Source organism: Sceloporus undulatus, chromosome 1 (genome assembly GCF_019175285.1).
Source record: "Sceloporus undulatus isolate JIND9_A2432 ecotype Alabama chromosome 1, SceUnd_v1.1, whole genome shotgun sequence".
NCBI classification, from domain to species: Eukaryota; Metazoa; Chordata; class Lepidosauria; order Squamata; family Phrynosomatidae; genus Sceloporus; species Sceloporus undulatus.
In genome coordinates, this window is record NC_056522.1 from 218,042,481 (window position 1) to 218,051,995 (window position 9,515).

Here is a 9,515-nt window from a genome sequence, read left to right on the forward strand (position 1 = left end):
CACTTTTACTATGATCCCCCATGATTCAACCACACAACAGCAATGGCATCATGCGGGAGGGGGAAACTGAATGTGTGGATATCATGTTATCATGCTGTTTTGATGACTGTGTGCATAAAGGTCTAATGTTCACTCTGCTGTTAGCACAACAGTTTCCCTTGCATCTCTTCCATGGTGCAGTCACTTCACTTTGCCCAAGAGTATAGCCGGCCCCTACAAGATGTAATATCTAGGTCTGGGACCTATGTTGCTACGCACTTCATGGGGAGCAGCAGAGGCTGCTATCCAGTGATGTTAAACAGTTTCCCATTCCTACAGATACCAGGATTGTCTAGTGATAAATCTATGAGAAGTGGCTGGCCAAAATAACATAGGATGGTTTTAGGATGTTCTCTTATTCATCCAATGAATGAATTATTCACAGTGAGTGAAGGGGAATATCCTTACCATTAAACTCTGCTTGCACATTATGAATCATGAAACATTTCACAGCTGTGACTGGCATGGTCAAATAGCCCACCGTAAACTTGCTTTCTGGTTTTCCTGCTCATCAAATATAAAATGTCCAGGGGTTTGTTTGAACAGACTTGCTAAACACAAGACAAGAACATTTATGGGTATGAACTGATTAATTAACTCCAGACCACTCTAACATTAGAATAATATTGAGGGTCATTCTCACATTGACAAGGAAATCTTATGTTTAATAAAACACAATGGTTTCTATTCTTTCTCCTTTTCTAAATGCAGGGCTTTGGAAAAGGTGGTGATTTTACTGTGCTGAAGATTTGCTGCTGTAGTAATAGAAAGGGAGGTCTACCCATAGATTCACTGTCACTGGATGATGTATCTCAAATTGCCATCTAAACCAGAGACCCAAATTCAGTTTGCTAGTCCCTGACTACAGCAGCCCCATAGAATCAATGGAGTTGAACTATGTTGACACATTATTCAACAGGTCTTGCTTAACTGGGATTAGGATTTCAGCCCAGAGAGAGGATGCTTCATTCTTTTCCTGGTTGTAACTGATACTAGCCCCTGCCCCACATTCTTCTCAAACCTTTTTCTTGTTGTTATCAACTAGCAAGGGCAAACCATGTTCCCTGTTGTTGTATCTGATAGTGAAATTATAAATTGATTATCTTTATTGATGATTCATTTTATTGTCATGTTATTGATGTAAGAAAGCCAAGGTAGAAATTTAATACAAAATGAAATAACTACACAAGCCATATTTCATTTATTTTGTTATTATTTTATTCAGAGACAATAGTCGTGTTAGTCTTGGATATATGTAATAGGATCTTGTAACACCTTTGAGACTATGTCAAAGAAGTGGTAGCATAGGCTTTTGTACACCTGGCCCTGATACAGTTAGCCTGCCATATCTTCAGATTCTGCATCCGTGGATTCCACCATCTATGGCTTGAAAATACCCCCTCCACACACACACAAATCCAAAAAGCAAGCATTAATTGTGTCATTTTGTATAAGGGACATCATTTTACTAGGCCACTCTATATAATGGGACTTAAGCATCCATGGATTTTGGTATCCACAGGGGGTCTTGTAACCAAATCCCAACAGATCAAAAGGGACCACTGTAGAGAAAGCTTATGCTACAACTTCTTTCACACAATATCAAAGGTACTACAAGATCCATTTGCATATTATGATTTTATGCATTTATTCCACATGTTTTAAGATAACTCCTTGCAAGGCAGCTTACGAAAATGGACCATCTTTGGCTTGAACAATCTACATTTTTTTTGCTCACTTACAAATTCATGATATCTAGTTCTTTTCTTATTTCTTTACTTCGAGGTCAAAATGTCTGAGGTCAGATGTGACAGCCCAGTCCTAAATATGCTCTAGAATAAATCCAGTTGCTACCAATGGGATTTACCTTTGCAGTTCACAAATGGCTTTTGTTCCATGCAGTTCTCTCTGTGCTCACTGGAATTCTCAAGTAACTGCTTTGATAATAAACTGGATGAACTTATCTTCTCTGGACAGAGGATGCACTAATGCATGAGTGAATATCAGGTTTGTTTTGAATATTCATGCAAATTCCATTAAGTATTTCAAGCTCACTCTTTTATAATTGAACTTTGAATCCAGTGCTTCAGATCCGTTCCATTCATGTGGAAAAATTGTCACTTTGCAACTTCACACTTTACCACTTTGCCAACATTTGCCACTTTACTAATGTTTTGTTAGCAATCACATAAGTGGTAATTAGATGTTAACATTCTTGCATGCCTAAAGACTTGTTATGTGACACAGAGCAACTAATTATAAGAATAGTTGTTATGTCTTTCATGCTTTCTGATGAATTGTCTAATGGCAAATATTAACTGTTCACTTTTGTAGAGGGCAAAAATCTCAGCCTGAATATTTACGTAGCTTTTCTAATTTCAGTATTGAATTCAACTTTAGTCTACCTGAACCAAAGATGTATAAACAGCATGATGTGCAGAATGTTGCTTAATTGTGGATGCAAGGAAACTCAGAGCCAGTTTAGGGACACACAGGGAGATAGGGGGCTGCAGTAGTTAGAGGAACAGCTTTTCTCCAAATTTTTTTGGTCTCACCCTGAAAGCTCATGGGTGGATCCCGCCCACAACAATGAAACAGTTAAGAATGTGAGGACAGCAAAGTTACAAGTTGGGTGATTCATAAATTATGGCCAACTTCATCTAACCATGTGTCATAATACTTAAGGAAAAGTACTGTGGTCTTTCTGAAATCCTTACGAAGACATTACAATATATGGCTTTGAATGTTAGGTCTGAAAATTCATTGAAAAGTGCTAAACACTAGAAGCTGGAAATTAATTCATTACTATCAACATTCATAATTGCATTAATTTTAATTGGCCAAGGTGTCCAATTTACTCACTATTTGAAATGTTACATGTCATCCTTGTGGATCCTCAGGGCACATTTTATTATTGGTAGCTTCAAAAATATCTTTTTGTCATTCCCATTGTGCTTTCCCTCAATCTGAATCCCCTCTCCATGGACTATAAAGTTCATAAATAATTTGTTGGCTGGAGATGGTGTAAGTTCAACAAATCTGGTTACAAGATTTTTTTTTTTAGAGAACAGTCCTAAAGTATGGGACTTCATCTTATAAACTGTTCAATTAAATTATAATAATGATCTGTATCTCTCCCCCCCACCTCTATTTTTACCTCTACCCACCCTTGCAACACACATGCTGCTCACTTTCCCTTCAAATGCATTTTTAATAATGTGTATTAGGGGCACTAAAGGTTTGTAAGGAATGGTGGCCAGTACTGTATTTTGTACCAGCTACCCATCGATAACTGTTCTGTATTCACCATTGCTACTTAATCATGATTGTGACCACTTTGTCATGATGGTAACTTCCCCCTCCAACCTACTTTTTGGGGCATCAGTTACATGTGAAAAAAAGTGATCCATTCTTCCAGCAATCAGCACATGGGAGAATAACATTTCCATCTGATTTGGTGGAGTGCCAAGAAGTATACTTAACTAAGTAGCTGATACAGAATACTAGATGTATTTATTTCAGCTAGAGGATACTGATCCACTGCAAGTGCTACAATAAATGGCTGACTACAAAAACCAATCAAGGAATCAACTGTAGACATTCCTTAAATTCTCAATAAAAATGTATCGAATGTCTCTGAGCATATGCAGATTTTTTTGTTCTGTATATGAAAATGTGCTTTCTACCAACTCAACTATCAACCCATCAATGTATGAGAAGGAGGTGAATAAAAAGCAGAAGGGTGGGTGGATGAGTAAGGACATATAGTCATCCCTCCATATTCATGGGGGATAGGGGTGAAGGACCCTTGCAAATGAGAAAATTTTCCAAATAATCCCTCCCCCCCCCCCCAGTTACAGAGCAGCATGGAGAGGCTGGAGAGGAACATGAATGTTTGCCTCTCTTTCCTTTCTGTCCTGTAGCCGTCTCAGCTGGGTCAGTCACAGGGTTGTCAGGTAGGGGTTGGAGAGGAGAGTACACATTTGCCTCTCTTTCCCCTCCTTGCCACCCTGTAGTCAGGTGGGCCAGTTACAGGGCAGCAGCAAGAGGTTGGAGAGGAGCGTGCAAACTTGCCTCTCTTTTTTCTCCCTGTCACCCTGTAGCCGGCTCAACTGGGCTAGTTACAGAGTAGCAGGGAAGGGCTGGAGGAGTGCATGCTTGACTCTCTTGCCTCCCCTGTTGACCTGTACCCGGCTCAACTGGGCCAGTTACAGGGTTGCAGGAAGAAGCTGGGGAGGAGGGGGAGCACATGTGCACGTGCTGGTCTTGACATCGCGAATAATCAAAACCGCGAGTGCCAAAGCTGCTAATACAGATGGACGACTGTATAGAGAAAAGTCAAGAGAGAACAAAATGGTGTGTTTGTGCAAGGAAAATGATCAATGTAATTATCCAAGTGCCTAATTCTGTGTGAACAATAATAAACAGAGGTAGGCTGATGCCACAATGTGGAATTAATGCAGTTTGACATTGCTTTAACTGTCAAGGATTCATACTATGGAATCCAGGGTTTTGTAGTTTCTTCTGGCTCTGGTAGATAAATCTAAGCTACAAATCCTTAGTATTTAGGCTCCAATATACACACTGGCATATGCCAAATAATGTCCACTTGTAGGTAGGAGAAACATTCCTTAAGATGTTGCAGTGGCCATTCTTATTCTAGATTACGGGGAGAGTAGAGCTGTGCCTTTACTCAGGACTAGCCTTAATGTTGGCCTGTTCTGCTTCATGTTTGCATGAACAACTGGTTGTGTAAGATGGCACTGGATAATTTCTTATGCAGACATGTAAAAATAGAACTAGAGATATTACATAATGCTCCAGCAGGATTCTAGCCAATATTATTAAATATTAAACACCTAAGTCCATTTGAGAACAGAGAACAATTAGTTTGTCAGTCTCTGTTTGCAAATGTTATTTTACTATAACAACAACAAATGTATGGGTGTATAACAAAAAAGAATATGTAAGTCAGAATAATGGCTGACACCCTGCATTGCAGCTATGGATATGTAACCTGGAGTTACAGATCTGTAACTGCTCCATATTCAGTTATACTATATATTCTTAATTGTTGCCCTATTGCCACAGTAGTAAATGATCCCCTCATCACTCTCAAACCAATGGAGGTCTGTTCTGCTGGTGATCAGTGTCCAGCAGGATGATGTTTCCATGCGACTCCTGTCAGCAAGTGAGGCTGTGATAATCAAAAGCAGGGCCTCTGTCATAACTCCTTGCAGATCAATGGTAGGAGAGAGCTGATAACATCATCCTGATGTGCTATGGTCACCATCAGAATAGATCTTCATCGCACAGAGCAGCTGCTGGTTGTTAAGTTAGGTTTGCGGGGTTGGGTCAAGTGATGATACTTAGTTATGCATTCATAACTAAGGTCCAAAACACGCTGCAGAAATAATCCAGTTTGAGACTGCTTTAACTGCCCTGGCTCAATGTAAGGGAATTCTGGGAACTATAGTTTTGTGAGACATTTAGCCTTCTCTGTCAGAGAGCTCTGGTGCCATGATAAACTACAATTCCCAGGATTTCCTGGCACTGTGCCAGGGCAGTTGAAGCAGTCTCAAACTGGATTATTTTTGCAAAGTGTTTTGGACCTAAGTCACTAAGTAAGATCTCAGCCATCATCATTGTTATTGGCAACTATATGTTGTCTATTGAATAAACTCAGTTTTCCTTGCTCTTTTAAGGCTGGATGAAGGTGGGAGGAGAGAAAGGAACTTGTTCCAGGACACACTAATATCTTCAACTTGTAAGATGGAGTGGAGAAAGTAGCTATTAACTACAGACCATGCAATATGCACATAGTACATATATAGATATATTTGGGTAAATTCCATTTTTAAAAATGAAATGCTTCTCCATTCTCCTTGGCTAAGCTCAATAAATACAGCAATTCCTAGCATAAGAGGGCTTGTTTTTATTTGCCTGTCCTACAGGAGTATGGATAGCCTCTCACCAAAAGAAAGAGAGTGAGAGAAAGAGAGAAGAATAGAATGGCAACCCTAATTCATGATTAACATGGTTGAATACAGGAGGATTCAACTATAGACTTTTAAGAGCACAGAACTCAGAAGCCCTAGTCTTGGCTGTCAGTTTCCATTTCTTCCACATTCAAAATTGTAAAATCTCAATTTCTTCTTTTGAATAGGAGGAAATGTGTGAATTTGGGTAAATTCTTACCAAAAGTGAATAGAAATGAAATTATTGCTCTTCCATAATCCCTTGGTAAAGCAAGGAGTTTCTCTTCTGGTGAGATTATAACTGACTCTACCAATGCACATGGTTTCTCGTCTAGATCCCACTGTAATATTCCACCTCCTTTTTAAAAACTTTAAGTAAAGGTTTGATATTTGGGAAAATTTTGCAAAGAAGTGCAACATGATCTAATGTTGATTTCTTCCTTCAGTAAGAAAAAATATTGTAAACGGGAAAACAATCCTTTGAAAACCAGATAAATGGATATGTTTGCTCTGGAATATATTTACAATAGCTCAGAATTAAAACAACATCAGGTCTCTTGCAAATGTGTGGAAGGGTCATGTTTGGCAAATATGTGTCTTGTAAAAGCAGACAGCATGTTTTAAATGTAAGATGATAATATGTGACCTGATGGTGCTTTTAAAATTTCAAATTATGCATAAGATGTGCATTACATTAATTAAGAACTTCATTAAGATGAAAGTAAAACAAGTAGTTAGCAGTATGCAGCTTTCAGGAATGTGAGATATTTTCTATCCCTGCTAAGCATAATCTGCTGCATAGAATGATCCTTTGGTGAATTATTGCTGCATAATATGATATGTGTAGCTTATTAAGACTACCATTAATTGCTATTAAAGCAAAGAAGCACTGAAATCTGGTACACATATAAACAAAGGCTGAAGCAGATGGTTGAAATTAACGAAACACGATCTGCTGCTGAACCCGTTATCTAATTAGATTATTACATCACAACAGTTAAACCAAATTTGTCAGGCTGTCGGTTGTCAGTAAGGGATCTAGGCCATCTTTGAAATAATGTAACAATTCAAGTGAATGAACAGGATATCCTTTCTTATCATTATTTTGAAATAAATTATTTACACTGAAAAATTAGCAACTGAAAGCCAGGGTAGGGGGGACCATAAACAAATAACCTGGGATAAAAATACAGAATGAGCTTTTTCTTGCGAGTGAAGTTTACAAAGCATGCTTGTCATCATAATCAAATGTAATAAATAGCATGCTAGTTCTATTATATACTCAAAAGAATTTATAGGCCCAAATGTATCCCTGGATCAGGAAACCTATTGTTTCAGCAATTTACCATATCTTTCTTTTAGTAAGTATTTACAACTATCAATAAATTACACAAATCCTATTATTTTGTGTAACCTAACAGCAAGTAGTTCCACAGAGGCATCTGCTTATCATATGAACTATATTGAATGATTTTGTTAAACAAGAGGTTACTTATTACTGTCTTATCTCAGATATTGGTATTCTTCTGATACAAGCTTTCCCTTCACAAGCTTTCCGGCTTCTAAAAAGTGCTAGTAGAGCACAGCTTGGACCCAGCTGGGACCTGGAATGATGGCGGCTGGTGATTCAGTTGCGATTTAGTGTGCAATAATCCCCACTTCCATCCTGCATCCTGGATGCAGCCTGGGAGGCTAGAGCCAATTTAAAACACCAAGCGATACGCTCCTGGTTTAAAGCTTAATTCGGGTGGCATCCTGATCTTTTCAGAAGGTTTTTGCCGCCTAATTTGCCACGCAAATACTTCTCAGGTCCATCCCCACTTCCAGGAGCACTCCTTACAGCTCTTTTTGGATCTGGGAGTTTTCTGAGTTAAGAAAATGGTTGCCGGAGCGCTCCTGCAAGCGGGGATGCCCTTGGATGAATTGAGCAGAAAATTAGGTGGCAAAAAGCTTCTGATAAGATCAGGATTCCACCCACCCCCACCCCCACCCCCCGAATTAAGCTTTAAACTGGATAGAGATAAGCTAGTTTTAATAGCCAAGTGATAAGCGTCAAAGTTTATGTACACTGAACCATCAGAAAGCTAAGGTGTCACTTGCTTAGCCACCTATATGGACAATTTTGGAATATTTTGGATTTCAGATTTCCACGTAAGGAATACTCGACCTGTAATTTCTAGAGCTGTCCAGCAGTAGAACAGACTGCTTTGGACATACTTATTTCACTGAAGCATAAAAAAGTACTGAATCTGAAGAAGTGGGTTAATATAGGATCTCATGCTAAAATAAAGAACAGTGACGGGCTGGACAGACTGGCACTAAATGCTGGCCTTGGGGCAGAGTGGGGGCGTGGCATCCTCACAACTCATGCCCTGTCACTACTCTGATGCCAGTATCATGCTGTGTGCCTGACCACATAGTTGGCGGCATCACAGTACTCCTTTGGCACTGCATTCAGATGATGCATGCTAAAAAGAGTGCCAAAAAGCCGCTGCGCTATGGCGCCCTTTCCATAGCACAAAAAAGAGCTGCTTGTTGTGGTTCCTTTTGCACCACAGAGAGGTCAGATCGGGGTTGTGGTGTGCAGTTGCTGCTCCCCCATCCAGCTAAGAAAGGCGTGGCATCCCGCCGCCCTTTAGGGGCTGTCTGAGTCTTCAAGTTCCTGTTACATTCCTTTTCCTACCCCCCTCCTTGGCTTCTTTTTTGGAAATTGTTTCACTGAACATATCCAAGCAGAAGCTCAGCAAGCTGTCTTGCAAGAATGTAGTCAGATGCCCAACTGCAAACCATAGATTACTTCCATGTACTTCAAGTTGTACAATTCCAAGATTGCAATCCTATTTCCATTTATTTGTTGGGATTAAACTCCAATGAACGTGGTAGAACTTACATCTGAAAGTACATGGTTAAGATTGCCCTGTAAATCTTGGCCAAGTTTAGGCTGGATTTTAGAGTATCTGTAACAGATAACCTTGTGTACTGTGTTATTTCTACAGCTAAGTAAGAACTTCCATATCTGGTGGCACAGTGGTTAAATGCCAGTACTGGTGCCACAACATTGTGAGTTCAACCCCAGAGGGCTCCAGATTGACTCAGCCTTCCATCCTCTTGTAGGTCAGTAAAATTAGTACTGAGTTTATTGGCAGCAATTGGTTTACAGACTGTAAACTGCTTAGAGAGTGCTTAGTTCTCTATGAAGTGGTATAGAAATGTAAATGCTATTGCTATTGCTTGGACTGCTGCCACACTGCAGAATTAATGTAGTATGATATCACTTTAACTGCCATGGCTGCATCCTATGGAATTCTGGGATTTGTAGTTTGTTTTGACACCAGAGATTTCTGAAAGAAATGGTTAAATATCTCCCAAAACTAAAAATCCCAGAATTTAATAACATTGAGCCATGGGAGTTAAAGAGGTGTCAAAACTACATTAATTTTGCAGTGTACATGCAGCCTTGGTCCATTCAGGTTTAAAGCATTAGGAGTTGTTTCCCTT